Here is a 16,158-nt window from a genome sequence, read left to right on the forward strand (position 1 = left end):
ATTGGACCTTTTCAAAAGTTACGCGAGAATTGTATGTTATGCGCTGTTGGAACTTAGCAATCTAAATGCGTATAATTATGATCGTAGTTAAAACGTATGAACATATGGTTTTTCTGCAGTAACAGCATCACATAACGCGTCATACTTCAATATTGATTTAGCATTTCGTACCAACTCTTGTGAAGGCGTCTTCCCAAACAAACCCATATCGTATATGCGCATCGCTTAGGTGTTCCTCAGTTGGAAGAGCATGCGCGCATTTCAAAAATGGTGTCGACAAAAAGACTGCTCCACACATTTCGTTTAATTCCCTTTGAGGTCACGCCAACTGCCAACACGACAGCGAAATCTTCATTTTGCATTCGAGAGAGCCAATTCGAGTGGCTGAGATAGAACAGAGAAAAATGACGCAACGCAACTCATTTTGCTGTAGCAATGGAGAAAGAAAAATGAAGGCATTAAAGTATAAAATATTGGAATGAAGTATTTGAATTTAAAGCCGTTGGTAATAAAAAAACAGATACAGAGTAGTAGTGGTAGTAGTGCTAGTAAAATGAAGACGCCGATGCGTCGCTTCGGTTCTAACAAAGAGAAACAAGCCGCGATGGCTAATACCAATACCAATGTATGTTCAGTGAAAAAACACAACCACCGTTGCGTCATATTCGTTCCACTTTTATTGGGTTATGCGCAGAGGCCGCACTCTGCGTCGACATTTTCGATCCTCTTCTCTCGCACAAAATATTGCATATTGCTATCTCTTCTGGAAGGCAAATGAAGGGAACCAAAATTGTTAGTGCAACACATTTGTATACATGTATACATATTCCTTGCGCGCTTCATCTGTATGCTTTAATCTTTCCCTCTCTTCATTATCTATCCCCTCTTAACAAACACGGAAAAAATGTGTGTTTTTCATTTATATAAACTTTTATTATCTTGAACAGTATATAGTCACACGAGGGGAACACTACACAGAAACGTTGCCCCTCCCAACAGCGTTATCCCAGTTCAGACAAAGTGGGGGGGAGAGTATTTACATAACTCCCTCCACTTGTGTCATCAGTGCATCTTTCTCTCCCGAACGCCATTTGTATCTGGCATTCTGCTCACTAATGTGAATGGTAGGAAACGACGCCCCGGAGACGATGCCACTGTTGCCGCATTTTTCTACTCCGTAACTCGGACGCCAAGAGCGCATGAAGAATAAGAAGATTAATATGTAAATTAGTGGCGATTAAATAAAATTGATTCAATATCGAATCGACCAACAGAAGCAGGGAAAAAAAGAGGAAGAGCTCTTTTCTTTGATTATACCTCTCATACATACAAACGCTGTCCGACATTTATATTTCTGTAGCAGTTATTATTATTATTATTAGTTTTATTAGTGGTACACGTTGTTCAACGCAGTATTCCTTTTTCTCTTCCCCCATTATTATCGGGTGAGTGAATTGAAAATCATTTTGCGTCTTGTGTGACTTGTTCGCTGTTGATATTTTTATCATGAACACCGAGTGGTGAGGGGACATTTTTCGCCACGCTCATCGAAATTTAACTGTGGCGGTCGCCATTTTTTTTTCTGCGCTTGGCGACATGTACTAAGCGAAATGCGCTGCTGTGTTCAATTGCTCATATCTGCAAAGAACGGGAATACTTTGAAACCTTGCTACGAATGTTTCCGACATTTTTTGATTCCGATTCAACCGATGTTCATCCGCCGGTGCGGGATAAGCTATAAATTATGGAATAATAACGAATAAGTATTCGAAGCTATTGAGTGACAGGAAGTTTTCGATAGTTTACATTATCATCTTATCAAACGATACAGAAAATGTTGTGCAAATTATTAAAAGTGGAACTTAATATGCCACATTCAATTGTGTTTTAACACTTCATTCTCTAATACTGATGTTGAAATATAACTTATTTACATAATTTAAGAGTCTCCGTTCAACATCTATTTACTTCCATTAACTTTTTTTTTAACGAATTGTTATACTAAGATTACGCTTAGAACAGATCAATTGTATACGAAATCGAAAAAAATTTCCGTAAAAAATCACTTACAAACTTATAACATAAATTTCAGAAACAGGAAATTCCCAAAAAGTACACTGTGCCGTCGGCAAAAGGGAGCGGCTTCGTACCAGGAGGACATACCGGCTGGGAGGTGTAGCCAAGCCAGAAAACGTCAATCAGAGTAATAGCATCACACCATTTGCTGTGTATCGGTCGGTTTCCCGGCGGAGGAGGAAGCGCGGGATGGCGGGAGGAAACGGGTGAAAGAGGACAGGCGGTGCGTTCTCTTGTGTTCTCACGAGTAGCGCTATGAATACACGCACCAGCCAACAGCAGCGCCATCGCATCATGGAAACAGACATAGAAGGTCAGTGTGCCACTGTCGAGCCGAGCCACGTCACCGAGTGCAATCCGGAGGGAGACTTCCTAAGGATTCTTACCGCCGCTGCAAGATACAGTCCCAGCAACGTGTCGGTTAGCGTTTAGGGATCACTCCAACATCATCGAGAGCGACGTGACGTGATTCCCAGGAAATTTAATACCGAAGCATGATGGGTTAGTGTTTCTACGAACAGCGTAAACGACTCCAATACTCTCGCGCGCGTAGGGCGAAAGTTATGCGAAGTGAGAAGGGTACGCATAGGAAAGCATAAGCATAGCTCATAGATGGAAAATGTGGCAACATGCTCGGATTGTGGGCAATGTTGGAATTCTTCTTTGGGACTTATGTGGAGGAGATACAGCAAATAAACATGGCAACAAGGCACAAAATAGGGTAAAGGTGGATAAAAATGGTTGCTTAACAGATTTTTTAAAACTTTTATCGATAATAATTTTGATGATATTTTTATATATTTTGTCTCTTCTATTAATTCCAAATATCTATTAATAATTATATCTATTAGTAATAAATTAGTTGGAATGAAAGCTTTTTATGCAAAAGAGTAACTCCATGTACAGCAATTCCATGCCAAACCAATATAGTGGTTCTCAGATTTTCGTGAGAAGTGGTAATCTTTATCGCAAAACATTAGATCCGTTTTTTTTTTATTTTTTAAGTAGGGTGACCATTTCCATTTTATGGTTGTCAGAAAAATAAACTTTTTCCTCTTTTTTCCAAAAATGACTTTTTTTCAAAAATTCATAATTTTTGAACTACTATTCCGATTCAGATGATCGGTATATCAAATTAAAGCCAATCACCAATCACCTGGTTTCTTCAAAAAATGCTACACCCTCAGAAAATTCGAATTCTGTTCTCGTTATTATTGATTGTATTGGATTTTTATTGTTTTCATAGTCTCGGGACCAAGGGCGCAAAAAAGGGAAAATGATTTTTCGGACCATCGGTTAACTTTGAAAAATCATAACTCAAAAACGAAAAAAACGCTTCCCTGGTTTCGAGATATGTTATGTGAAAAATCATCAGCTTTCCAGAAAAAATATAAAAAAATATAGCGTCTTTGGTCTCGAGACCATGAAAACTATAAAAAACAAATACAATCAATACTAACGAAAACATAACTCAAATTCTCTGCAACTGTAGTGTTTTTACAAAAAAAAAACAGCTAATTGGGTTTAATTTAATATATCGTACATCTGAATTGGTCCAGTGGTTCGAAAGTTATGAATTTAAAAAAAAGTCATTATTGGCAAAAATACGAAAGAATGGATTTTTCGGATCACCCTAAAAAGGAAATGATCACCCTAACAAAAAAATAAAAAAAAAATACGGGTCTAATAATTTGCGATAAAGAACAAACTACCACTTTTGACGAAATCTGAGAACCACTATATCGGTTTGGCATGGAATGGCTGTATACTACCATACTAAAGCTTAACGAAAAACGGTTTGGGGACATATTCATTGTATTTTGAAAACTATTTGCACCGAACAGATGTTGGTGCTCCCGTGGCCGAGTGGTTAGCGTCATAACTAACATGCCGGGTGTTCGGGTTCGATTCCCGTTCTGGTCGGGGGAATTTTTCGTCAAAGAAATTTCCTCCGACTTGCACTGTGATAACGCGTATTCTAGAGCTTGCCACTCAGAATGCATTCAAGGCGTGTTATTTGGCATAGAAATCTCAACTAAGTACTAATAAAAATGACGCAAGTAATACTACGTTGAGACGGCGAAGTTCCTCTAGGAACGTTAGTGCCATTGAAGAAGAAGAAGATGTTGATAATTTGCATACCAACTGAGTCGGAATTTTTCTAAAGGGGCCCATATCATATCATTGAGCCATATGTGAGGTTGTGCAATAAAATTGAACACGTGTTTCTGATATTGAGAGGATGAACAATTTATTGTACTAAATCTAAAAATATAGATATTTATTATGCAATGCTGGAAAATATTGCTTTATCCATGGTATATATTTTCTGAGAATTTTAAAAAAAAAGGTTCAGAAAAAATAAATTTAAATTTTTTAAATAGTTTTGTCAGTGATTTTTTTTTCAATTTGTTTGATATTTTTGCATTATGTTAGTCAAATTATTTTGGCTTTCAATATTTTGTGGCCTTGCATCTTTGCTGCATAGACTCGATCAGATTGTTAATGAATCTTAATGGAATCGATGCCCACGCCTCTTGTATTTGTACAAATAATTGATTCTTGTTCATCTTCACGATTTATTCTTCGATTCATAATCTCCTATAGGTTCTCGAAAGGGTTGAGATCCGGAGATTGTGGTGGCCAGTCCATCACCAAGATGTTATTTTCTTTAAACCACTGTTTGGCCACCTTAGAGGTGTGCTTAGGATCATTATGTTGTTGATATATCCATTTTATTGGCTTATTCCAATCAGCATAATTGGACCAATGCCATTATCAGAAAAACACCATAACACTGCCTCTACCATGGCTCGCAGTTTTCTGACAATCACGCGACATTACGCGTTTTCCGATCGGTCGACCTACATAGTTTTCAATAGCTTGAAAACTGCTTTGAAAACAGGCTGATGAAATTCTAAATCTGTATATGAACTGGTGCCCGCTCGGAAATACATTTCAAGAACGTCTTTTGATGTTTCGCTGAAACGGACACGGTTTGCTGAGGAGCGTCGAACGACAATAAAGTGTCTTTGTCAAGGCAGGTGGGTGGAAAAATTTGGTTTGAGTTGTCCCCAAGGGCCCTCCTTCTCATAGCCAGAGATGAACGAACTGCAAACGTTTAATGTCTATTTAATTCAAGAAGAAGAACAAGAAGAAGAAGAAGAATAAGAAGAAGAAGAAATCCATTGAGTTGTTTTTGCGAAGTGACATGAGAATGATCTTGCTAGCTCGCCAAACACTATGCTCTCCTCTCCCAATCCTATTTCTTTTCTGCCGCTGGACTAAACGGAGTCTCATTTTTTTGGTAAAATCGGCAGTTCTATTATAGAATGTTCACGAATGTCGCTATCGACCGATGATTCCAATTGTTGGGGATTGGAGAGGAGTTATTATTAGCGCTGTGTGTTTCCGAGGAGCAATCGATTCCTCCATTGAGCGTTAATAATTGTTTTCCAACTAAACGATGTGGTATGATAATCACTTCATTCGAAAGATGAAATTTCAAAGAGCTATATGCTTGTTACTTGTTGATTGCGAAGCCAACGGTCATTCTACGTCCACCTTGCGGTTAAATCACATATATAACCCACTTCTAGTTTTTATAATCACTCCTTATGAGTTGCCAATGTTTTGTCCAATAATGTAGGTCTTATAATTTTTAGAGTTAGATTTTTTGTAAATAATTAAGAAAAAAACCATGGCCCTTTTCGGAAAAGAGTTTGATTTTTTTGAAATTTATTATATGGAATATACTAAGTTGCTTGAATGGCTTCAGAACTACTACGTATCATGGAATCTGAGATTGTGCTGCCAATGACCCGCCAAGTGGACATGAAATTCAATTGCAGACTTTATTCTATTTCGGCTCATAAGGTAGTATAACAATTACTTTATTCGAAAGATAATATGTCTCAGAGTTGTACGTTTATCCCTTATTGATTGCTATACCACCGGTAGTCCTACGTCCACCTTGCGGTTGTATCACAGATAGAACCCACTTATAATTTTTCAAGTAAAGCGCGTGTCATTCAATATCGGGACGTACTGTTTGTTTTACTGCAGCGCTATTAGTGGTTGGAACTGGAATGTATTGACAGTTGTTTCCTCTTTCAGTTCTGTAAAGTTCATCACGATTCCTTTTGTTTTAAAGAAGTTATACTTGATGGAAACAGCGATTGGAAAATTAATTTATGGTGTCCGACGAAAATTCGACGTGGTCAGGTAAAAAAAGTCGGGGAAATTGGCTAAATCTGTGTGTTCCCAAACATTTCCTTGAGCGACATACTATCGATCGGCATGATCGTAGTAAGCGTCGTAATAAAACTAAGGATGGGGAGAATCGCAAAAAAAATCAAAATCAAAAATCGCCGGAAGGATTCGTCTGCGAGAAAAATTTTGATCTTTTCGTGACAAACAAGACTATGGATTCAAAAATGTACAAGGAAGAATGTCTGAAAATGATGCCGTACATTAAAGCTCACAATGAGCCTTCAAAGTTTTGGCCTGATTTGGCAAACTAACACTACAACGGAGAAGTACTACAGTGGTATCGAGATAATGGGGTGGATTTCTTCGAAAAGGACATCAATCCATCCAACTGCCCTCGATTCCGCCTAATTGAGAAATATTGAGCAGTTGTCAAACAGAAGGTGAAGGTGAAAAGGTGACTCGGAATGGGACAGAGATGAAGAGATCATAGAACAAAATGGCCGCTCAGATTAGTCAACGGAGTGTCCAAAATATGATGAGTGGCATTCGAAGAAAAGTTCGAGATTGGATCAAAGGTGAATCGGAATATTGATGAAACACACTGATGAAACAACTACCTGTGAAAATATGTCCACGAAGCTCAATTTTCATTCTACAAAACAAAGAACATGTTACAAAATGTTTAAAAACGATAGTTGAAAAACAAAATATATTTTTAATGACTAGATTGCAAATAATGTAGACTGATAAAGTTTAGAACACTAGTCTTCACAGAAATACTGGAAGTCACTATAGGTATTGAGTACAATTCCAGAATGGTCAAGTAAATTCGCTTTTGTGATGCCTCAACATGTTTATTAAATATAGAATTATAATATGATTTCATAAAACTCCACTATCGACCCGAAGGGATCGACGAGGGTCAGACAAAAACCTCACTGTCGGTGACCTACACCGGTCGGAGCTCAACATTTTTAAAGAGCATTCTAGTGTAGAGGCATGATTTTTTATGTTTTTTGTGCTCTGAACATATAAAATAAATAATGTTTCCAATATAAATATTTTTATTATTTATTTACTTTTAGGAAAAAAACGAAAAAATATCTCTATATATATAAAAATGTTCTGTTCTTTTGTGTTCGAAAAGTACGAAACCGATTGAGCTCAAATTTGGACACAATATACAATTCACTTCAAGGAGTGTTGTTACGGCATAAAAAATTGGAAAATTGGAAGAAAAATGATTTTATATATGACCAGAGTGCTAATGAAAATCGACTATTCAGTAATGAATATGTGTTCTATGTGAAGGAAACATCTTTTTTTCACGTGTTTGGCAAAATCATGAACTGAAATTGTGTTTCGAAGTGATTTAAAATTTATCGATTCTCTATATATACAAGTTTTCTGTTCGTTTGTGTGCGCGTTAAAAACTCGAAAAGTACGGAACCTACTGAGCTCAAACTATGATACAATATGAAAAACAACCAAACACATCTAGGATTGTTGTTGCAACATAAAAAAACGAAAAATTCGACTCAACCATGCAACCACAATGTGCCACAGGAAAGCGTGGCAGGGTACAGCTAGTTATTTATAATTAACAAAGTTGCAAGCGTGTGGATTAAAAAAATGCCCTGGCGTACACTATTTCAGCTGTTCTTGTTTTCCGACAGAAAAAGTTAAGAAGATTCTTAATCTGTAAAGACATCGCTATGGATCGCTATGGATAAATCTCGGACAAGACAAAATGGCGGCAGTTTGAAATTAGAAAAGTTTTCAGTACGTTTTCTATGACGATTTCAGTTCTTTTAATAGTAAAATTAGGAAAAAACATTGGTTCATGTGATCGAGAGATTATAGAGGATGTTCATACCAAATTAGAAATAAATCGGTTCAGTAGCCCTTAAGATATCATGTGCGTCAGTGTGAAAAAAAATAGTTTCGATAAAAACGCCCTCAAAGTTTAGAACCAAGGATTCCGATTTAGATACCGTTTCACTAAAACGGTAAATAATGAGAATTTAGAAAAATCCTACCTAGGACCATTTCTTGAATGTCTAAAAATGACCTTAGCTTTAATCCGAAACATGTACTGAAAATATTTTTTTTATTTTTATTTCTATATTTTCAGTTGAATACAGTGTACCAAATGATGACAGTGACCCTATAAACGTGCCGCACACATTCACCTACATTGTGTTACATGCTAAACGCAATGTATTCGAATAGAAGGTGTGGCATTAAAGCATATGAAAGACCATACAAAAAGTTGCGGTCGCTATTCGTTAAACACCACCTTTTCACGATTCTCACAATTTATTTCTATTCAATTACTATCGAAACTAACACGTGCTAGTTTATGCACAACGTAGCAAGAAAAAAATCTAATAAACCAAAACAGCAACGCGCGTGCTCTTTTCACAATCATCTGTCATTTTTGTTTACATCCGAAGAACCCACATTGCTCTCAGTCATCGACTGAGAAACACACATACTCCAATCCAATCCATCCGGACGGAATTATAGAAACCAGAATAAATAACACACAGTACGGTACCAAAAACGAGAACCGTGTAAGTGGAAGTTCGCTGGGAGACCACGGAGGTTCACAAACATCTGAACCCGACGAATACTGTCGGCATGTGCTGCGATAGTGTGAATGAGAGACGGTGAGCTGCAGTCAATGCTTATCTTGCCGTCCGTCATTCGTTGAACGCCATGGTTTGTTTTGCTTCTCCAATCGTCTGGTGGAGTGAGCGGTAAATATTTGACGACCCGTTCGGCATAACGGCTACATGTAGCGTGATCTGAAATGTGTGTTGTATTGACCAGCGCACTCATCCCAACGACGTGGGTTTTCATTGCTTGTATTTCATACTTGACGTGAAGGGGCACGAGTACATATGTGTGTGCATGCGAATGGGATAATTTGGATTTTGGTTTTTTCGCTAACCTGTCGCTGATAGCAATACCAAGGTTAGTCTTCCACATTGGTTGCCGCTGGTAGAAACGATTTTTGCTAATATACTTTGATAAACAATAGTGCCTTACGTGAACTGTTTTCGAACTACGCCATCTGATACCTTTTTTCCGTAAGTAGATCGAAGTTCTGACTATACAGCTGTTTTAGAGCTAATACTATGCGTGGCATATTTTCGTAGCACGAACTGAACGCCGCGTTGACCTTGTCAACACAAAAAAAAATGTGTGCCAAGCAAATGCTCGTCGACAGCTTTATTTCGAAGTTATTTTAAATTGGACCGGTAATGTGGATTACACGCACCGTTTCAATAACTCAGTCATTATCCAATAGGATTATTGTTGTTCCAACGATCGAATTGGTATTGAGATCGAAGCGAGTTCGATGTGTGAATGAAGTCACCTTTGCTTGTGTTAGTGAAGTAAACCAAGAAGAAAACGGATGGTAAACATAGAACTGCTAGAAATTAAATTTCCACTGGTTTGTATTTCAATCATTTCCGAACAACTCGTGGAACCGTAACGATGCAACGACCAGAGATAGAGAGAGAGAGAGCGAACGAAAGAGTGTGTGCGTGTGTGTGTGAGAGAGAGAGTGAGAAAAGTTATCAGAATATGTCTTCTACGCCGTGGGTGCTGCGACCAGCGACCGACCGTCCGGGAGATAAGGTGTGTGCATGTGAGAAATACCTGAGTGAAGTGGCCAGACGGTACGGTTTAGGTTTCCAAGCAAAAACGAAGCTTGTCTGGTGCGAGTTTAATGAACTTCTTGGGGAAAATTAGTGTGCACTGCTGCTGTTCTTATTCCATATTTCAACTTCGTTTCTATGGATAATTAATGTGTTTAAATTTTTCTGTTGCTCTGAAAAAATGATTGAGAACACCGTTTTTTATTCTCAAACGGGATACCTCCTAACGAGAACCAGTGTTCGAAATTGTCAGCAGGTATCGAAATGAAAGCGATTTCGTGAGAATTACTGAATTGCCGTCGGTATTTCGGTAGATAAGGAAATATATGATTGTGGAAACGATCAGTGTTGTATTTTAAAAGGATTGAAGCGTAATAAAAAGAAAGATCTAAATATTTTAAAACTCAAAATAAATAAACTGAACTTTTTCTACTGCAAACTGAAAGCTACTGTTTTGAGAGTGGCGGAAATTTCGCAAACATCACAACCGATTTGCCGTCGGAAAGATTCTGTTCCCATAATATCAACGAAAACATCATTAGAAGTAAGGGTCATTCATAATAGTCGCCAGATATCGTTTTTCCTTTCTCTAAATAGCCGGTGTTCCAATATGTAGTGACAGCAACATTTCCATCCGACTTTTTGTGGTATGTGTGCTGGCTTTGGTCGGTTTTAGAACTGAGCGATCTTGGATCGATATTTAGAAAATCGATTTTTTTAATTTGATTTTTGTTTTGTTTTTGGATCGATTCTTTGCACTCGAATAAATCGCGAATCTCGATTAGAAAAACTTTGTGGAGGCGATCTGGCGTAGTGGTAACATCCATACCTCTCACGCTAAAGGTCACGAGTTCAATTCTCACTCTCGACATTCTTCCGAAATGGAAGGTAAAAGTGACGAACCAGCCAAATGTGTTGAAAGTCACTATAATACAGAAATAAAAAAAAAAAAAAGAAAAACTTTTCGTGAATTTGTTTTCCAGTTTACATCAATTTTAATCTCACCTAAGACACACTCACAGATTTTAAAAACATAATGTCAACATGTGGATCGCTTATTAAGCTTGCTGACAAAGTCAGTCTGATTCTTCTATGATTTTCTTCCGACAAACGCTGACAGGATCAGAACTAGCGGCAGCTATTGAAGGTAGCGATACACTGCAACCAATGTCTCATAGGATCACTAAAATGGATGATGACATCAGCTCCAGACGAAAGGTAGAACATTAAGAATTGGTTTTGACTAAATTTCAGGCGTTTAGCATGGTTGGCTTTTATGGAATCGTTGTCAGCTGAGGTCTGAGCAGGTACCAGCTGTTGGATTTTCTAATAAGTAATAAGTAGTAATTAATTTATTTAATTACTACCTGACCCGGTAAACTTCGTCCCGCCCAAAATTAATTTTTTGATTATCACATCCATGGGCCCAATCGCAGAACTGTTCATTGGTTGATCTTCTAATCTACCTTTTAAAATTATTTTTACTATAAAATTTCAGTACTTCTACCAAAACTCGACATTATGATACCATTATGATACCATTATGATGTCAGGTTATTTTCAGACACAATTCTCGTGCAAGATTTTTCATCCACTTACAAATAACATGTTTCTCCGTTACATGGAATAAATGTTTGATTCAGAAAATATGATAGAATAAGAACAGCCCTGAATCGGACAATTTCTTTCTCGAGTTTTGCTCTTATCAACACATTCGGCGATCCATTTTTATTTATATAGATAGAAGACGATATAGGAGTGCGTTTTATCACATTAAAATCCATTTCCACTTTCGAACGAAGATCAATTTCGCTAGCGCAAACATCAAATGGACTAACAACGCTTGTCAATATGTAATTGAAGAACATATGGGAATAAAATTTTTCGAGTTTTCCCATTTTGCTTCAGAGTTTTCCGAAAATTTTCAATTGTCATGTTTGGTTGGAATATGTTTGGTTGAAAAATGTGTATTATTTTTATGAGACCCCCACTCCATTCCAGAGGAGAGAGGGGTGTCATAGTATCAAACTAAAATTTCTCGTACCCAAAAATCCTCACATCCCAAATTAGGCTCCATGTCGAACCACCACAGAAACATTTATTGCTCCCTAAAACCTGCATATGTAAATTTTGGTTCAATTCGCTTGATTAGTTCTCGAGTTATCCCCCCTCCCCTTCCTCTGACAGACAGACAGACAGAAATCCTTTTATATATACAGCAATTCCATGCCAAACCAATATAGTGGTTGTCAGATTTTCGTCAAAAGTGGTTATTTTATACTTTATAGCATAACATTAGACGCGTATTTTTTATTTTTTTTTATGGTGATTATTTCCATTTTATAAGCTGGGGATTTTTTACATAACATATCTCGAAACCAGAGAGGTGTTATTTTTCGTTAAAAAGTTATGATTTTTTAAAGTTAACCGATGGTCCTAAAAAACAATTTTTTCTCATATTTTCCACCACTAAAAATTCATAATTTTTCAACTGCTGTACCGATTTAGATCATCCACATATTAAATTAAAGACAATTAGCTGATCTTTTTTTTAAAAAAATACTACGGTTGCAAAAAATCTGAATTTTATTTCCGTTGTTATTGATTGTATTTGTTTTTTATAGTTTTCATTGTCTCGGGACCAAGAACGCTATATATTTTTATATTTTTCCTTGAAAGCTGAGGATTTTTTACAAAACATATTTTGGAATCAGGTGCCGTTTTTCGTTTTTGAGTTATATGTTTTTCAAAGTAATCATGTTTTCAGTATTCGTTCAATATTTCTGTACTATTTGACTAGATCTGTGCAACTAGAATCCAGTTTTCTTTCGAGTGTGATATTTTTTCAAGAAAGAATAGTCAATCGGTTTTAATTTGATATATCGATCATATGAATCGGTTCAGCAGTTCAGAAGTAATAATTTATTGAAAAATGTAATTTTTGGAAAAAAAAAGGGTAAAATGATTTTGGGACCATCGGATCACTTTGAAAAATCATTACTTAAAAAGAAAAAGAAACACCTCTCTGATTTCAAGATATGTTATGTAAAAAATCCTCAGCTTTCAGAAAAAATATAAAGAAATATAGCGCCTTTGGTCCCGAGAGCATAAAAACAACAAAAAAACAAATACAATCGATAATTAAAAATTAAAAATCAAAAAATTCTGCAAGTGTAATATTTTTACAAACAAAACTAGCTAATTGGCTTTAATTTGATATGTCGGTCATCTAAATTGGTTCGGTGGTTCAAAAGTTATGAATTTTTGAAAAAAGTAATTTTTGGAAAAAGGGGAAAAAGTTGATTTTTCAAACCAACCTAAAATAGAAATGGGTACCCTAAATGAAAAAATAAAAAAATACGGGTCTAATGTTTTGCGATAAAGAACAAAATTATCAATTTTTACGAAAATCTGAGAATCACTATATTGGTTTCGCATGAAATTGCTGTATATATATAGATGTGACGGTATTCCTTGACGGCACAGGATGAATGCCCTGGAAAGTGCTTATTTTCTGGACTTTCAAGTTTTTTCAAGGGCTTCAACAAAACAAAACGCCTTTGATGTTTGAATAGAAATGTGAAATTTTGCTTCTCTATTTAATGAAAAGATCGAAAACCTTTTGATTTTTCAAAATTCGATTCTCTGGTACCGTTTAAATTGAAGAATTCATCCCTACCCCGTTTAGAAAATCGATTCGTCAAGATCTTTCTATAAAGATCGCCCAGTCCCTATCGGTTTGCACCGAATATATTGCACTGTTCATATTTTAGATGATGGTGTGTAGTGAGGATTGCATGTTTCGTCCATCGTGATTAATCAACAAAAAATCTACTTTACTTTGCTTTCAAGATAATTGAACATTAAGCAAGAAGTTATTGATCTTTGCCAAACTTAGTCGACTTTTCGGTAAATGCCGCAAACATCGGCTTCATTACTAGGTGAAGTAGTTATTGGGCCTTATTCTGCACGGCGAATGACGAGACATGATAAGAATCACAGGGGGAATTTTGTAACTATGGTTTATCATTAGGCATGGTACACAAATTACGTAACGCTAAAAATGCGGTTTTTGGACCACTCAAAAATATTTGGACACTCCCAAAATATTTCGTTTCCAGTTCATCCGTGTCCCTTGTTTCAAGTTTTCCATTCAAGTGAAATCCGTCATGATCATGAGGAAGAATTGAACCTGCTAACTCCCGGGAAAGAAAAGCTAACCGACGCATTTGTAGCAACTAATATTGCATCGAGAATCAATCGAAGATATCTATAATCTATTTATCATGGGGGTTCTCGTCTGGTTCTCCATCCACATTAATCATGAATTATGAACTGGCTTGATTATTCCTTGATGGCGAATAATCTCGAATTCAGGCAGCTCGTACACCCTTTCAAAATCGAGCCCATAAGTAAATGCGTTTTATGAACAGTGCCTTCCCGAACGAATTTTGCATCCTGCGATAACACACGGAATAAGCTTATGTTTATTAGCCATGACAAAATCATGATCCGCTAGATTAACCCATTGCGGTCGTGTTAAGCTTGGGCATGGATGTCGTACTGGTCGGAATTATTTTTCTTTAAAAAAGCAGTGATACATGGAAAATTATGAAAAATATTTTTTTTTGTGAACTATTTTTCCATTTTCCAGCATTTTTCCCGCAAGATTTCACGAAATTCCCGACTCACAGAAATGAAATTTAATAATATTGTGTCGTTTCGTTCGTTAAAAATTGATTTCTGAAACCCGAATTGCGAATGTTTTTTCACTTTATGTTTCAAAGTTCCGCATGTGACAAAAAATTGGACGGTGTGTATCTCAGCAACAGATTTTTGCTTGGATATTGGATTCAAGAGATACGGACGGAATTGTTTCTGGAATATAGATATCTGGAACCTGAATCGCTTTCAAACTTATCAGATCCACTCAACCTCTACCTGCTCCGAATTCAAAAAGTTTCATTTATTAGAATAACTGACCAGAACTTCATTAGTCACATCCAAACATATTCCGAGCATTTCCCGGATAACTTATATGATCAGTTCTTGAGTTGACCCTAAAATTTATAATAAAAATACACAGAAAATCTATCTTGTTAAAAAACAAACGCTGAATAAAAATGCTTAGTAGGAATAGGAGCATATGAGACGAGATGAAACAAATAACACGAAGTAGCATTTTTAATGACCCAAAATCTGACTCCCTTTTCTTAAAATGCATCCCATTTTTACTTCAAAGCCTTGATTTATTTTAAGGACGTGTTTCGACCCGTATGCTGGATATTCATTTCAACTATCAACTACTATTTTTCCATGATACGAATGTTTCTATTGGATGCCATAAGAAAACTATGAGAGAAAAGAAGTTGAATTAAACATATTATGTTCATTGAGCGTTATTACAAATCCAGTTCAACTTTCAACACGTTTTGAGCATTTAATTTTCTCTACCATCAAGACTGCATCTCTCTGGGTGTCAACCAAAATCTTCGAGTTTCTAGCCTCGTTCGTGCTTTTCGAAGAAAATCCTCTCTCTTCAATGATGCATTGCCATGCGATAGGTTCAGAACTTTTTCACAAACAAGGTCAAAACTGAAAGCTCCGTCTGCGACTGAGCGATAACTTCCATCCAAGAGTTAGACAACCTTTGCTCTTTTATTTGATATGCAGATTATACAATTTCAGCAGAAGACGTTGGACACAATTGTCCATAGTCATTCTTTATTTTATCTGCACAAACGCCGGGCAAACAACATCGACGAATACTTCCAAGCATAACTCCGTCCGTTTCTGCGCCATATCTGGAAAGTTGAAAATCACATCCGGGTTAATACACGTTAGGTAACGAGTGCGATATGTCAAAGGGGATTGTATGAACAATTTCTTTAAAAGTTCACAGTAGAACTGACGATAGCTGGTACGAAATATTAGGACACCTTCATCGGAAATTTTGCTTGTTGATTGCGGATTTCGTTGCAAATCCAATTTTAATACTTCCAGGTAGCAGTAGAATGGTTTCTGTGAGTTGATTTAGATTTGACTTTCAGTCGTTCGGATTTCATAAATTTCTCCATAACACTTCACAAGTCCCTTTATGTCTTCGAAAAGGAAAGAAACCTCTGCCTCTGTCTGACATTCACACAACAACTATTTAACTGTGGATGCTGCCGTAATACAACAAATCAATTTTAGTTCC

The 16,158-nt window shown here is 36.7% G+C and overlaps 1 protein-coding gene across 6 annotated transcripts in view; it reads left to right on the forward strand.

The window, feature by feature from the left end:
* LOC129780165 (D-2-hydroxyglutarate dehydrogenase, mitochondrial) overlaps positions 1–16,158 on the forward strand; it is a 162,009-nt gene that overhangs the window by 75,467 nt on the left and 70,384 nt on the right. Inside the window, exon 1 of one of the 6 annotated variants that reach the window (XM_055788151.1) lies at positions 9,165–9,267. The exons of 1 other annotated variant lie outside the window; for it this stretch is intronic. The gene's annotated coding sequence lies outside the window, so the exon portion shown is untranslated. Of the gene's footprint in view, positions 1–9,164; positions 9,384–16,158 lie in introns of those variants that run through there. 4 more of the 6 variants (XM_055788153.1, XM_055788152.1, XM_055788150.1 and 1 more) reach the window with 4 other exon arrangements.

This window comes from Toxorhynchites rutilus, chromosome 3, assembly GCF_029784135.1.
Source record: "Toxorhynchites rutilus septentrionalis strain SRP chromosome 3, ASM2978413v1, whole genome shotgun sequence".
In the NCBI taxonomy this organism is placed as follows: domain Eukaryota; kingdom Metazoa; phylum Arthropoda; class Insecta; order Diptera; family Culicidae; genus Toxorhynchites; species Toxorhynchites rutilus.